A 17,473-nucleotide genomic window follows, 5' to 3' on the forward strand; every position below is an offset into this window, starting at 1 on the left:
TTTATTTTTTTTTAAATATAGTTTTTTTATTTTTTTATAATTGTTATTTATTTTTATAGCATTTTATTAAATAATATATTTCATTTTTCTTAATGATTTTTAATGTTGTGCAATACTTCTGGAATCCGCACACACCATTAATTAATAAAAATGTTTCAACGAAATGCATCAAAGAGCTCTTGATTTTATAAATATAATTTCTTAAATTATGATTATTATTAAATTCAGGGGCGCTGCTGGCCAGTGCAGGGCCTATGACAACACTCTGGTGGGGGCTGTTGCAGATGAAAGGGAGGAGTGGGGGGTGGGGGTGGTTGGTTTATTAAGCCCCCTATTATTACTCTGGGGGCCCCAAAATGGCGTAGCCCCCCTATGCTTTCATTCCCTTCATGATTGATCTGTGCTTGCATGTGGTATTAGGGGAGGGGCATTCTGTTTTCTAGAGAGATTCTGATTGGATGTGAACATTTATAGTGCAAGATGAGTCATCAGTTCTTTATTAAATACATTTTGGCAACATTTGTGTACACTATATAGTCGGCTTAAAATGTGCATTGTGTTGACTGTGCTTTTGGAGGCCATGCTGATAGGCTGAAGTCATATTATACTTCGAAATCTACTCAAGTGCTCCCGGTCTCATTGTACGTAGTAGTTTGGAGTGTATCTGGTATGTAAACCGATGACAGGTTTACATTCCCGCGTCAGCCCGCATAGTCATTTAAAGGGTGACCGATAATGTCTGCTACATGTCTTGTGTCATTTTATTCAGACGGCTGATGAGAGATGCATCCCAACAAGAATACCTTTAACAGGGTGTTTCCCTCCAAAGCTTGACGTTTATGGCGATCAGCTGTTAAACAAAACCGCGATGGATTGCTAATGCTTTTCATGGACATGTTCACAGCAGTTTCAGATCTATGTTCTTTAAAATGTCCTTTCACAACCCTCAAAACTTGCTGCCTTTCTAAAACCTTGCAAATAGCATTATCACTGCAGCTTTCCCAGCTGTAAGACAGAAATAACTCCAAAGTTCAGGTTCGCTGGGTTGGTATGGAGGCATATTCAGGATCATGACGTGAGGTTGTGGATGTGCAATGTATCCTAGTTATTGAAATGTGCATATCGCATCATACATATTGTAGTGCTTTACAGTAAATGAGTGATTTAAATACAAACATGGTTGCATCTCTTAAACCAAGCATTTTCTTTCTCGAAAAAACCTGTACTGAATTATAATGGATGCTGCAATATAGACTATACAAGTTAAGCCATGTTAAGAAACAAGTGACTTGGCTTTGTTTTAATTGGCTTTGTTGTTCTGATTGTTCTTTATGTTTTAAAGTTGAAACCTCTAAACCAGTAGAGTGAACTGGTGGTGACATTTATTTCATTTTGTTTGTTTACAGTGTTAAAATGTGTTCATGTGTTTTAGGGGTTCCCGATCTTTTCAACTCACAAAATAACAATGCCAGTGACTCGCAACCATCAATATTTTCTGGGTTGGTTATACAACGGTTTTTACCGCACACATGTCAATAGGCCCAATTTTGATTTGGAATGATTTTGAAGGGGAGAGCATAAAATAATTTTTAATTATTTACATGCATGTAGAAATGCAATAAGTGCAACGATGCTAATTAAATAAACAGTGCTAAGCAGTGGTTTTAAGGGTCGTCAAATAGTATTCAGGTAAAGAAATATTCGAATGTGAAATAATTAACCATTTAAATAATTCAATAAAAAAACGATACAAACAGTACAAGTTCATGTCCCGGATGTTTTAAACTTGCATGAAATACTCAAACAGGGCCTTAAGATGCATGCAAATAATAAACTTTCACCCAATTATAGATGAATTTAGCAATAACTCCTGAAATGTTGTGTCTGTCTCCAGTGTCTCGTGGTGTGATTATTGCGCATGCACACATTGCGATATCGATGCTGAAATGATATATTGTGCAGCCCTAGAATGTACCTTTTTTCAAAATAAATGAGCTGAGTTTTCAAATTAGATTTGTTTTGACAGCCCTATTGCATATTACATTATTTTTTCAGCATTGCACAGCCATACTCTAGAGCAGGGATGTCAAACTCAATTCCTGGAGGGCCGCAGCCCTGCACAGTTTAGTTCCAACCCTGCTCCAACACACTCACCTGTAGGTTTCAAACAAACCTGAAGGACTCAATTAGTTTGATCAGGTGTGTTTAATTAGGGTTGGAACTAAACTGCAGAGCTGCGGCCCTCCAGGAATTGAGTTTCACATCCCTGCTCTAGAGGTTGTCTACTGTTGGAGTTTGTGTTGGAAATCAGTCGTCCATTTCAGAGCTTTGATCCAGACTATTGACAGTCAGTCAGTTGTTGGCGTCTCTGATGTTGTGAGGGTGTGACTCCACAGGTTTGGGCAGTTTAACTATCCTCTGGAGGAATGTGTGTAGGATGAATAGCAAATGTAAGGTAATCCTGATGTTTGACTGAGACCTGCGGCATGGATGGTGTTTGGATTATATAAAAACTGTCTTTTCTGATCAGCTAAGTCTGCTTAGGATACGGTTGAAATGGTTTAGCCTACATGAAGTCTTATTATTCTTTATATATTATTTGCATAATTTTCCTTGAGAAAATGCTAACACAATGCGTTAAAGTGGAACTACACTGCACTTGTTTATGCCAGATTTATCTGTGCACGTACTTTATGTAACCAGCTTACTGATTGTGAACCAGAATATTAATTTTTAATTGTCATCATTTTGGTTATAATGCCTCGCCTTTATTTATATTATAATTAAAAATTGCTAAATGTATATTTTGAAATGTTTTGGCGCATAAATAAAGTTGTTGCAACATTTAGATGCAGGTATAATTCTACACACCACAGCAACATTGTGTAAAAGACAGGTAGGGGCAAGTATGATAAGAAGTAGAGAACTCATTTTGGCAGCCGCATGTTGAAAAGCCACTTTCTCTGTGTGCGTTTCGGGTGTGTGAATTGAGCCGACTTTCACGGCGTCTTGTGTTTCAATGGTTTCAGATCACCTGAATGTTTAACCTTTGTGACGAGTGCTGCAATCTGCATACACAGCAAAATATGGGGACCCAAAACAACTCTATGGGTGTTAATTTCAACACTTTGAAAGTGTCTCATGGGGTCCACTCAAAACAGAGTTAAATCAACACTTTCAAAAGGGTTGGCACATTGACACCGAAGTAAGGGTTAATTTTAACTCTGGGCAGAGTTAAAAAATGTAACTATATTTAACACCGCCTGGTGTAATATATTGTTATTTTATTCAACTCTCTTGAGTGTAAATATGGTAAAAAGGTCAAATAGACTGTAAATTACAAAAGAAAAAACATTTTATTTGAAAACATTCACAATTTCAACAATTCATTCAGTTTTTAAAATGCAACAATGTCAAATATGCTTTAAATGTTTTATTAGTACAGACAGTATCAACAAAATATGTATGACCAGTGCTCAAAAAGGCTGTTTCAGTCCTTTGGTCCAAACTTGATGTGTTATCAGAGCAATTTGAAAGTTCAATATATCGTCACTCATAGTTTTCTTCTGACCACATAGTTTTCTTCTGAAATTACATTTTAAACAACTTGGGGTGCAAATCTTTCACTTCTGGTGTTTCCTTGGTCCTCCATATCAAACACAGCAGTTTAAATGAAGGTATAAATGCTGGAAACTTGTGTGAAAACAAACTGGAGCTAGGAAATCTCATCAAGCATGTCCAGTGAATGAAGTGCTTCCCAGCCACAGGATGACCTTTTTATCCATGACGATGTAGTAGCTGCTGATCGCTCGTCTGGTGGTTCCTGATGCACGGATATAGGGTGATGCTCATCTAAGAACTCTTCAAGACTCCAGCATGACTAAGAAAAATGTTTGAAAACAAATTTCAATCAAATTCTATGATGTATTTAAAAGAACATTTAAAGTAAATAAAACATTCAAGAAATCTAAACTCACCTTTTGAAAATCATGATGATCCACAACTTGACTCTCCCAGCTGGTTGAGGTGACAGGATGTGGAAAAGTAGAAAAAACACATACATCACTGTTGGATCTCCAAAAACAATTAGGTTAACCACTATGACTAGAACTGGAAAAACAGGCAGCTGTCTGTCCAGAATCCTCAATTTAACACAATATTTGGAGCAAAATTTAGAGGAGCTTAAAATCTTTTATATCATTTAGTGATGCTGACTTCCCCAAAATATTGGCCACAGTGTAAAAAATATTCATAAACTTCATAAACAACAGTTTTCTGTAAGCGTGTGCGTGCGTGTGTGTGTGTGCGCTAGCGTGTTTCTTTACCAGATTCAACTTGTTAGGCCCTTTCAGGTCCAGTATTGACGCCACCTTTACTGGAGTCTAGCAGATGTTTCAGGTCCAAATATAATCTGAAATATTAGAAGAGGAAAAGTGCAAAGCAAAGAGCAAAACATTAAGTAACAGTTCACCCACAATACAAAACTTATCACCTTCATGTCATTTGTTATTCTCTAATGCTCTAATACCCTCTCAGCTTATGTGAAACAAATACAGAACTTTATCAAACATACCTTCATTATTATCACCACCTATGACCAAGAAGGTGTGCTTGGTCATTTCACCAACTCTGGAAATACACCATCCGTCTCTAATCAGCCACCGTCACAGGGTCTTGTGTTATTGTATAGAGAACTGTGGCTGTTAAAAAAACAACAAAAAATTAGTATCTAACACATATGCATAACCTTCAGATAAAAAAAGAGAGATGAACATCACAGAGTATGCCTCACACTTTTTCAGATATCTTTTGATTCAGATGTTGATTATTGATAATAAATCTACAAATCAAACCTGTATCATCATTAGGCTGCTCAAATATGAATTAGTTGATTAATTTTACAGACAGGTGGCTGTTTACAACGCACTAAATTGTCTTTAATAAAAAGGAAATGTTGTGTACAGTACATGCTAAGTTTAGCCTATAGTTTTAAGCACAATATTATGCGGGAGAAAAAGCTTGACTTATATGTTCCTGACTACATAAATAGGCTAACTTACTAACGTCAGACATCCCGAGTTGGGAAAAGTAATTTTCGGGGGATACAGAGTTGATTTGCGGGAGGTAGCGGGAGAGATGAGAACCTGAAGAGCAATGGGATGAGTTGCGCGCGACGTACCTGAAGAGCGGTGGGGGTGACTTGCGCGCGACGTACCTGAAGAGCTGGGAGGGATGCGGTGGAGAGGGGTGTACAAAGTGTTTAATGACCGGGCGGGAGACGCGCGATTTCCGGGAGATTATCATTCATTTGCGGGCATCTACTTGGGCATCTGGAATCTCTGTGCATTTGCGGGATAACGTTAACGTTAGTCCCGCAACTTCCGGGAGACTTTTGTAATCTTAAATGTCTGAGAAAGTGCAAACGCGGTCATTTAAAGACATTAATGTTAACATTCCGACTCTAATGGTTGTCAACGCTTAATATAATTCAAGCGTAACGTACGTTATCACCCGAGTCTATGGACTAACGGTATATAGACGGCCACGAATGAACCAGTTTAAAAGGGCCGCGGTGTTTACAATAACCAAATTAACGTACACGAATAACAAACAATCATATGTTTTAGTCAGGAAGCCTTTTACAAGTAAGCATATGTTCATTTACTCACCAGATATGTTTTAGAAACTCTCCAGAGCTCATGGAAACCGTCCTGTGTTGCCGTTAGCATCCGGGCAGAGTAGGCTAGGCGGCTCCGGGGATTCCCTCGCTAACTTAGTTTGCTTCGAATTAAAGAAGTGTCGATTTTATTTTACAGATGGGTAACAACGCACAAAATGGCATTAAGCGTGACAGAAATGTGTTGAACATGTACATTTGATGTTTTTATGCACTATGTATGCGTGAGCATATATAAAAAAATTCTTGAAAAGAAGTGTATAGTAATGCAGTTAAGCTAGATACACAAGCGACCATGAATGAACCGCAGAAGTTTAAAATTGTCACTCCATTCTAAAGGTATTAACTTAACAATATGTTTACAACTGTATTTCCTTAAAGAAAGTCAGTAAAATACCAACATTTAGGTAGTTTGACTCACCAGTTGCTGTTCTAAACTTCAGATGGAAAATGGCGTCTGGAAAATTCTTCAGTGACTGGGGCTGCATGAATTCCCGGATGTTGGAAATAACACCACCAAGTGTTGAAAAGATAACTCCTTGATTTCGCACTGAATAAAATCAATTCTAACTCTTATTATATTCATTTATCAAAATTCAACTCTTTAACGTCAACACTTTACTCTGAAATGCTTCAACACCGAGAATTTAACTCAGATGAATTTGCTGTGTAGCCCCAACAATATGCAAAATATATGAACTGAACAGGAAAACTGGCTGTAAAGGTGGAGTAAGGTTGATTTAGAAGTCTGGCCCATGAGAGAAACACAAGAACAAATAATTGTCATTTACTGAAGGATAGATATTTTACACAATAGTAGCATAGAGTCTGAATGCATTCACAGCCTTTGACGACGACAAGAAAAATAACATGGGAGGAAGTCCCCTCCCCCCCTTTTTAAATCTGTTTAACATATTTTTGCATTAACAAACTATTATGTTTTGATTTAGTTTCTATTTTTATGTTAATTTAGTCTCTGCAACCTTTTTTTTTTTTGGTTTTCACTTGTATCCCGGACGAGCCCCCACATTTAAGTGCCACGACGCCAATTTATAATTTTGCGCACACATATCCTTCGCCAAACCCTGACATGCATGTCTTTTAAGAAAAGTAACCACATATTGTGGTGATGCACTGCAAAAAATGCTTTTCTTGCTTAGATTTTTTGTCTTGTTTCTAGTCCAAACATCTAAAAATTTCTAAATTAATAAGAACTTTCTAGACAAGAAAAACAAATTGTCTTGTTTTCAGAAATATTACGCCAATATTAAGTGAGTTTTTCCTTAAAACAAGTTAAAAAATCTGCCAATGGGGTAAGCAAAACAATCTTACGTCAAAAGAAAAAACAAGATTAATTTGCTTACCCCATTGGCAGATTATTTTGCTTGTTTTAAGGAAAAACTCACTTAATATTGGCATTTTATTTCTCAAATCAAGACAATATGCTTTGCTCGTCTAGAAAATGCTTCTTGATATAAGAAATTTTAGATATTTAGACTAGAAACAAGACAAAATCTAAGCAAGAAAAGCATTTTTTGCAGTGTGCGTAGTGGAAGAGCTAGTGTGGGCGGGGCCAAAATCCACGGGGGTGGGGAAAGGGCGGTGTTATGAGTGCTTAATAAAGTTGTTAAAACTCAGGTGTTATTCCTAAAAGAGCAGACAGAACTCAGAAATATAAATATGATACTGGAATGTGTTATCAATCGATACTGGAATTTTAAAAACGTCAATTTCCCGCTAATATTTAATCGCTGTTGAGCGCGTTCTTAAACAGCGTTGATTTGCCATTGGGTTTATGTGCTCAACAGAAATGACTGTGATTGGCCGGGAAGTGAAGGTGAACACTGGAGCATTTTAAAGCCACAATTCATCAGCGGATCGCTTGCATGTCAGCTTATAAACAAACCAGCTTATCGATGTAAAGTTAAAAATCTCCAGTGTACCTGTATCCATGTTTACACTGTAAACAGCGGTGAGTACGGTGAACTGATTACCTTCACAGTAGAGTTACACGATGTCGACTAATTTGGCATTGTAAGATATTGAATGTAAAATATCAGGATGGATGATGACATCGTCGTCGTAGGTGGCGGTGAATTACTTATTTATGAATAATTCATTAATCCATTACGAATTATTTAATTTGACTATAATTACGTAATTTACTATCGACCCAACCATACTTTACAGCTAATCAGAGTTAGTTATCATTTCTGTTGAGCACGTAAACACAATGACGAATCAGCGCTGTTTAAGAACGTGCTTAGCAGTGCTTAAATGTTAGCGAACAATGGACGTTTTTAAAATTTTAGTATTGATTGGTATGAATTCTGGAATCGTGACAGTCCTAGTCAAAAATGGCGTCGACGTATGGCGAACATTGGACAAAGAAGCATTAGTATTTCTTATCTAAGATAAAACTGGGGGCTCGTCCGGGATGCAAAACTGAAAAGAATCTCCAAACCAAAGTACATTCGATTAGCTTATTTCAAGATTCAAATCTGAATTTGATTACGTGAAGTGGGATTGTTAATGTTTGCGTCTCTTTAATTTTAATATCAAATCTGTTTAACTAGCTATGAAGACACGGCTCCAGCTGACCCTGATAGAAACTAGGCTTGATATTCTGCAGTTTGGAAAGCGTTGAATTCCCAGCCTGCGGTGGAGCTCGTCTTCTATCCCGCACCTCTCTGGCTGAATAATTGGGTTTGTGGAGGTGGAGAGAGACTGAAGGAATACTCCTGCCGCATGTGTGTGTGTTTTCATGTGGATCAGATGTGTTGTCAGTTCTGCTCTGATGCTGGTGTGTGTGTTGGTGTGATGGGAGCTTGTTGACAGGTTCTTCCAGTAGCTGCAAAAACAAAGAGCTGGGCAGGTCTCGTGTGTTCAGCCAAAGAAAGGAAAAGAGGGTCTAGATCCACAAGCCGGATGTGAAAATCATCAAGTGTGTGTGTGTGTGTGTGTGTGTTTCAGGATGACTAAAATCAGCACCAGCACGGCACTTAAGTCATGGCTTCATAAAGTGTTTATAAGTCTGAATTAAACGTGAAAGTAAACTTGTAAAGCTGCTAGGGCTGGGCGGTATATTGAGTTCTGAGAATATATCGATATAATTCCCCAACGCGATGCGCTGTTATTCAATATCGTTCATATCAATATGGTTTGAGGCTGAATGAGTGTGTATGGATGTTTCCCAGTACTGGGTTGCAGCTGGAAGGGCGTTCTCTGTGTAAAACATATGCTGGATAAGTTGGCGATTCATTCCACTGTGGCGACCCCTGATGATGAATAAAGGGACTAAACCGAAGGAGAATGAATGAATGAATGAATGAATCTGTGAGGGATGAACTCGTTAATAGTGAACACTGTATATGCACACAACAACCAATATTGTCCCAGTATGTGCAGCACTGTTCTGTGTGTGTGTCAGATGTAGAGTTTCTGATGTGAGCTGGTGTTTCTCCTCGCTGTGGTCATGCGTGTGTTTCCTCCGGCCGCTCAGAAACATGCGTCCCTCTGCCGGATGAGGAGATGAACACATCGGCTCCCGCAGGCCTGCCGACGCTTTTTATAGCAGCAGCTGAGCAGATGCAGAGAGCGTGTAGAGATAGAGCTGCACTATACACATATAAATATATACATATATGTTAATATTGTGATATTATAATATGATGATAATATATAATTTATTAGATTTACCATGTTCATGAAAAGCTGCCCATTCTGGCCGACACTCATCCAATCACTAACTCTGCATCTCAATAATAACTTTTAATAAATGTCTGTTTATTACTCTATTTATCCATATGGTTTACTACTCTTCTTTACAGTAATATTTGTTTAAAAGTTCTCAATGTGTTTATAGAGCATATATAGTGAGAAAATTGACCTGATCAGACTGTTGTCTTTTATTTATTCTATTATTTATTTATTTTATTTTTTTAAGAAAAGTTGTTAAAAAATGTGTGTATATTCAACGGGTTTGTTTGTTTAGAGTGTAAATTAGAGTTTAGCTCTGTAAATACCTGAAATTTCATTCATAATGCTCTTAAAAGGTCTTAACTCTTACATTTGACTTGGAGCCTTTTGTAATATCTCTTAAAAATATCTCACTTTGTGTTGAACTGAAGATAGAAAGTAAAACAGGTGAATTAGGGTTAAAAACACTGACAGGATTTTTATTTTTGGGTGAACTGTCCCCAAGTTTAAGTTGAGTTTCTGCTGCATTAATAATTGAAATGAAGCCAAAATCACACGGGAAAAGGCTGTAATTTAAGCATTTCCTCAATTCTAATATTATATATATATATATATATATATATAAATATATATATATATATATATATATATATATATATATATATATATATATATATATATATGATTATATACCCCCGGTTTCAGAGACAAGGCTGAATGTATGAGCAGTCTTTCTAAAAATAACTTGCAGTGACATAATAAAAACCCTGCAGTGCCATAGAATAGTTTCAGGATACACACTTGACATCCGTTTTTCATCAGACTAAATCTTGTTGTTTTTTTTAATAAATTAAATGCATAATAACGTAAATATCTAACAAGTTTGTATATAAAATGAGAAGATAAAGATCTAAATCAAGTTGTAAGATGTGAAGTTTAAATATAAAAAAATAATAAAACATTTTAATATACTATATATTTAACTGCTGTAGTTGTCATATGTTTATTTATTTATTTTATTTGTATTTATTTATTTTTGATTGTATTTATTGTCTATTTATTTTAATAACTTTTATTACTGCCAGTACCACTACTGATGAAGATGAAGATGATATCATTATTATTATTAATACTACTAATAATTATAATAATATTAATAATAATAATAACAATAATAATATTAATAATAAAATTAATATTAATCTTTAAAAAAATCTACATATCATGAACCTATTATTATTATTATTATTACTATTATTATTATTATTATTATTAAGCTATGGCAGCACGGTGTCACAGTTGGTAGCACACAGCCTCACAGCAAGAAGGTCACTGGTTTGGGCCCCGGTCAGAAACTTCATTTCTGTGTGGAGTTTGCATGTTCTCCCCGTGTTGGTGTGGGTTTCCTCCGGGTGCTCCGGTTTCCCCCACAGTCCAAACACATGCGCTATAGGTGAATTGGGTAAGCTAAAATTGTCCTTAGTGTATGTGTGTGAATGAGTGTGTATGGGTGTTTCCCTGTGATGGGTTGCAGCTGGAAGGGCATCCGATTTGTGCATCCGCATTTCTTTAAATAAGACTCATTGAGCAGAGTTTGCCTGTATTTCTAGCCTCTTTATTCAGTTCCACTTTAAGTCTAAACTCAGTTTCATCAGTCCAATTTCATCAGTATGCAACCATTGACCACAGAAACCGGATAAGCAGCACAACATGCTTTTACTCATGCATTTATCTCATTATATTTCTCAGTTTACTCAATATTTCTTCACAAACAGTCTTGATGTTGAATTCAGAAAGAGAACTGTGGAGTCAAACAGAAAGTGTGCTGTTTAAGTCTTTCTCTTTGCTCTCGTCTTTTTCTTCTTGTTCCTCTCACATGTTTTTAGTTCCTTCTCTTTCTGATGACCTACATTACATCCTCAAACGCAGCGTGTTCAAGGGCGTCGCTTTCTTCCGTGCATCTTTTCCTCTTCCTCCAGTTGTTTTGTTGGCTTTTCTTGTCCTTCAGAGCATTTCTTGTGCATTTGTCTGAGATTTGTGTCTTACTTACATTTCAGTCAATGCAGTTTATTAAGTGCCACTCATAAACATTTAACCTAAAATATATTAGGCCATATCTCATATCTTAACACGCAGTTATATTATTCACCCTCCTCTCAAATTAATTCTTTATCAAAGATTTCCCAAGTTAGGACATTTTTTAAACTGTATTTTCTATTTAGTTTTTTTCTTTGGAGAAAGATTTTCCCCACTTTTAGTTTGGCTGGAACAAAAAACTAAAAATGTTTTTTTGTTATTTATATATTTATTTATTTATTTATTTATTTATTTATTTATTTATTTATTTATTTATTTATTCATTTTTATATTTATTTATATATTATATTTTTTAAATGTTTTTATTTATATTTATTTAGAATTGTGTTTGTGTATCATTTTATTAATTTAACAATTTTAATTGCATTTATTTATTTATGTATGGATATTTTTATTTATAACTATATATTCATATAAATATTTATTTATTTTATTTATATATATTTTATCAATTTTATTATTTTTGATTATATTTATTTAGAATTGTATTTGTTTATAATTTATTAATTTAATTGATTTATTTATTTATATTTTTATTTATATATTCATATATTTATATAAATATATTTATTTTTTATATTTATTTGTATTTATATATTTTTTCATATTTTATTTTTATTTTTGTTTATTTATTTTATATATTTATTTATAATTGTATTAGTTTATTTATAATTTTATTAGTTTAACTTTTTTTTATTTTATTTATTAAAATTTTTATAAATAAAATTCAACTGGCTACAAAGGTCTAATGACTTGGGAACAAAAACTAGTAAATAACTAGTAAAATATTATGCACCATCATCATGACAGACGAAAACACAAATCAATTAATAGAAATTAGTTCTAAAACTATTTTGTTTAAAATAAATGTTGAAAAATAAAACGTTCTTTGTTAAACAGCAATTGAAAATAACTGATAAATATATATAATTTTTGGACTGTGCTAATATTGACATCATTAACTGTGAATAGCAGCACTGAGATTAGTGCATCAGGAATCTCTGAAGTAAAAATGTTCTGGAGGTCTGGGTTTTTGGGAACAGCGTGTGGTTGAAGTTTGCAAAACGTCTGGAAGAGTTTACATCACCTCTTTAGGGTTTGCATACTTAAATGCTGCGAGGAAAATGCAAATGAAGCGTGTGAGAGCGAGGGATTCCCATTGAAGCTTGTCTTTGCCTTGTATGGAGCAGGAATGGGCTTTAGTTGGATTATGTTGGGTTGAATCAGGCTTTCCCTATACCACACACACACATCAGCAGTGTGTAGGTTTGTGTATCTACCTGACTGCGGTGTAGGGCTGCACAATATATGGCAAGGCCATTGCAATATATGCAATGGCCAAGTCAATCACCTGATCCGAATCCGATTGAGCATGCATTTCGCTTGCTGAAGACACAACTGAAGGGAAAATGCCCCAAGAACAAGCAGGCACTGAAGACAGCTGCTGTAGAGGCCTGGCAGAGCACTGGAATGAGTGAGTGCAAAGTGGAAAGGGTGGTTAGTCTACCTGATTTAATCTGGCTGCTTACTAGCCCAGGTCAGAAGTAGTTTAGTCGATTGAATTGACTGTCCTGTAAGCCCTGCTTTAAACATTTCTGCCCAGTTCTGTGTCAGAAACTGTTGGCTATGTGTAAACCGATGCAATGTTTTGCATGTCTCTCTGGGGGAGATCCTGAGTAAGCCTTGCTCACACTCTCGCACACACACACTGTCCAGGACGCTCCGCAATGAGATTACCCTTTCTGTGTGCAAGTTGTTGACCTGTAGTAGCCTTCTCACAGTCACAACGGATAAGATTGAGCAAATAATCTCCTGTAAAACCACTTCTGAGCTGTTCGGGGATCAGCCCTTTCTCCAGCCCAAGCGCTTTGGAAATGCGTGCCTCAGCCTGCATTTTTTTGTGGCGAAATGTAAAATTATGTTGCTTTCGGGTACATTCCACTAGAGGGCGCTGTCTACATTTGTTGAGAGTCTGAAATGTGTTACTTGGGCTGTTTTGTCATACGTTTCAGATGACAAATCCACTAGAGGGCGCTGTCTACAAATTTAAAAACTTGAAATGCACTATTTAGGGTACGTTTTGTCATACATTTCAGGTGACAAATCCACTAGAGGGCGCTGTTGACCAATTGTACAATCTGAAATACACTATTTAGGGCACGTTTTGTCATACATTTCAGGTGACAAATCCACTAGAGGGCGCTGTTGACCAATTGTACAATCTGAAATACACTATTTAGGGCACGTTTTGTCATACATTTCAGGTGACAAACACACTATAGGGTGCTGTCGACAAATTTTACAATCAAAAATACACCAATTAGGGCACGTTTTGTCATACATTTTAGGTGACAAATCCACTAGAGGGCGCTGTTGGCCAATTGTACAATCTGAAATACACTATTTAGGGCACGTTTTGTCATACATTTCAGGTGACAAATCCACTAGAGGGCGCTGTTGACCAATTGTACAATCTGAAATAAACTATTTAGGGCACGTTTTGTCATACATTTCAGGTGACAAACACACTGGAGGGTGCTGTCGACAAATTTTACTATCAAAAATACACCAATTAGGGCACGTTTTGTTGTACATTTTAGGTGACAAATCCACTAGAGGGCGCTGTTGACCAATTGTACAATCTGAAATACACTATTTAGGGCACGTTTTGTCATACATTTCAGGTGACAAACACACTATAGGGTGCTGTCGACAAATTTTACAATAAAAAATACACCAATTAGGGCACGTTTTGTCATACATTTTAGGTGACAAATCCACTAGAGGGTGCTGTCAAATTTTGTGATGCTTTACACTGCAATCAAGCCTATAGAAAACCTACAGTTAAAGTTATAAAAGCAAACTATTTTCATCATTTTCATAAAAAATCTTTGATATTAAATAAAATAAATGTATAAAAACGATTCTTTACTGTGTTTTGAAGTGCCTATGGATCATGCATGCTCATTGTCATGGTATAGTGTGTTATTGCATATATCAGCATATGTCTATGGCAGTCCTGACCTGTACGTTCTCGTATCTCTTCTCCTCTTGAAGTGTTGCGTGTGTGTATGTTCTTCATATCTGTGAGCGAGGGCCTGCAGCGAGCATCATCTGAGCGTTATGTAAGTGTTTGGTAGCCATCAGCTGTGGAATGCACTTGAGTTAATGCCTGCGTAATCCAGCACCGCTGATGCTCGTGCAGAGATGGAGTCTCCAGCTCCCATTGTGACCCTCTTCCTGAAGGATTAGCCCATAGATCTGTCCTCAGTGCTGGGAATATACAGCAGCCCCTCTGTTAATCCTCAGTGCATTGCATTGCTTTTTGCAATTTTGCTTGTCATGGAATATATTTGTCCATGCTGTGTTTTGAGGTCAGTGTGGTATTCAGTGATAGTCTGACCAGACCATGCTGAAACAAAGTCACTTAAATGAGTCTTTTATGAGAATGTTAACAATTTATGAACATTGGTGAATCAGTAGTTTGGCTAACAGACCTGTACAGTAACACAAATAGTCTAATCTAATACACACATATTAATGCATTTATTTGTGAAATATGCATCCCGTTTTTTTATAATTGCATTTATTTGTGCATTTATTATTTATTTTATTAAAAAGTTTATTTGTGCATTTATGTATTATTATATAGTTTGTTATTTGTCATTTAGGCATTTTATTTATTTTATTATTGCATTTATTTGTGCATTTATACATTTATTTATTTTATTAATCCATTTATTTGTGCATTTATGCATTTTTTATTTTATTAATGCTTTTATTTGTGCATTTATATATTTTTTCATTGTTGCATTTTTAAAATTTATTTATTTGTGCATTCATGCATTTTTTCTTTTATTAATGCATTTATTAGTGTATTTATGCATTTATTTATTTTATTAATGCTTTTATTTGTGCATTTATATATTTTTCCATTATTGCATTTATTTATTTATTTGTGCATTCATGCATTGTGTTTTTATTAATGCTTTTATTTGTGCATTTACGCATTTATTTATTTTATCATGCTTTTATTAGTGCATTTACGCATTTATTTATTTTATTAATGTTTAAATTAGTGCATTTACGCATTTATTTATTTTATTAATGTTTTAATTAGTGCATTTATGCATTTATTTGTTTTATTAATGCTTTTATTTGTGGATTTATATATTTTCTCATTATTGCGTTTATTTATTTGTGCATTCATGCATTTTTTCTTTTAATAATGCATTTATTTGTGCATTTACACATTTATTTATTTCATGCACTTATTTTTTTGAGCTTTCATGCATTTATTTATTTTTGAATGCATTTATTTTATAAGTGCACACATTCATACATTTATTTGTTTATTTATTTCTGCTTTTATTTGTAATTTATCATTTAGAATTATTCATTTAGTAATGCATTAATACATTTATTAGCTTTTTTGGTTTGTGCATTTTTGCCTTTATACATTTTGTATGTTTTCAAGAATTTGCGCTGTGGAGGATTTTTGGCTCAGTCATATTTGCAGAATTATTGTAATTCAGCCACATTGCAGGGTTTTCGAGCAAGAACCTAATTTATTAAGGTCATACCACTGAATCTCAATTGGATTTAGGTCAGGACTTTGGCTAGGCCACTCCAAAGTCTTCACTTTGTTTTTCTCAAGCCATTCGGAAGTGCGCTTGCTGTTGTGCTTTGCATCATTGTTCAGCTGCAGAACCCAAGTTGGCTTTAGCCTTAAGTCACTAACAGATATCCAGACAGTCATCTACATGCATTGGTTGTGACTTTCGATACAGATCTATTCACTTTCACACACGTTCACGCTTTCGTTCCTGTTTTTAAACCTATTGCATTGTAATTTAAGCATTTGATTCAGCAGATTAAAGTTTATGTTATGTCCTGAGAAATATCGTGATCGCAGTACTCAACAATATCGCAGGCTTTTAACACTTTTACATTGTACAGAAGTGCTCATCAGTGTCAATCGTGCAGTGCTAGAGTGGAGATCACCGCCTTTAATTGCTCATGGTTTGTGCTGTGATCCGTCCTCACAAACACAAGTGCACATGCACACACACCCTGTCCTGCCCGGGCTTGCTAAAACACACTGCGGCTCTGCTTGTTTTGCTCTAGTCTCTGGTGTTTTGGTCTCCTTCAGACACCTGCTGGATTGGGACGTCATTAGTCTTCAGTGTGAGCTTATGATGAGGCTGATTGGCACCAGCTCACACACACACTGGCATCACATGTGTATTTTCTTTTATTAAAATGACAGTCAAAGTGAAATGTGACCTCAGTGCTGACAGGTGTGTGTGTGTGTGTGTGTGTGTGTGTGTGTGTGTGTGTGTGTGTGTGTGTGTGTGTGTGTGTGTGTGTGTGTGTGTGTGTGTGTGTGTGTGTGTGTGTGAATTAATGTCAAGACACAGGTGTGCTCTACTGTAAATACTGTACACATAACATCTAAAATAGGTACATTAGGTCTAACACACTTTTTATTGGATTTAGTATGTGTGCGTTAGGGTTGTCACAATATACCGGTATGACGGTTTACCACGATTTGAACGTGCACGATTATCATACCATGAACAATTGCATATCAACGGTTTTAACCCTTAAAGAACGAGACAGCCGCCCGCGGCTAAAAATAAGTATTGCTCTTAAATGTTTAATAACTTTTGATCCGCTGATCCGATTCATACAATTCAAAGATTGGCATAAAGAAGAGAGTCTCAGCTTTCCAGTGCTGTATGACATAACATTCGCGGACTTTCAGAGGCTCTGGAATCAGTGTGGTTACGTCATCAACATTTGACAACGCTGATTTGACAAAGAAACGCTCGTCACTGTGTCTCCGGACAAACCAGACATGATACATTGATGCATTGTCCCTCCTCCATGCCCAGATTGGTTCAAACTCGCTATATCACAACCAATAAGCATAGGTTTCGCTTTTGTTTGTGGACCAAGCGTTTTGAATAACACGGAATGAGAGATAGGCTGTACATT

At 35.8% G+C, this 17,473-nt stretch overlaps 1 protein-coding gene and 1 long non-coding RNA gene across 3 annotated transcripts in view; one reads left to right on the forward strand and one right to left on the reverse strand.

The window, feature by feature from the left end:
* Positions 1-17,473, forward strand: part of mob2b (MOB kinase activator 2b) — a 68,989-nt gene that overhangs the window by 5,942 nt on the left and 45,574 nt on the right. The window lies entirely within an intron of this gene.
* On the reverse strand, positions 4,326-5,742 carry LOC137488232 (uncharacterized). The gene is made up of 3 exons (XR_011007186.2): positions 5,670-5,742; positions 4,574-4,700; positions 4,326-4,411 (listed from the first exon to the last, which is right to left on the reverse strand). It is a non-coding gene; the product is annotated as an uncharacterized lncRNA (long non-coding RNA).

Source organism: Danio rerio, chromosome 18 (assembly GCF_049306965.1).
Source record: "Danio rerio strain Tuebingen ecotype United States chromosome 18, GRCz12tu, whole genome shotgun sequence".
Lineage (NCBI taxonomy): Eukaryota > Metazoa > Chordata > Actinopteri > Cypriniformes > Danionidae > Danio > Danio rerio.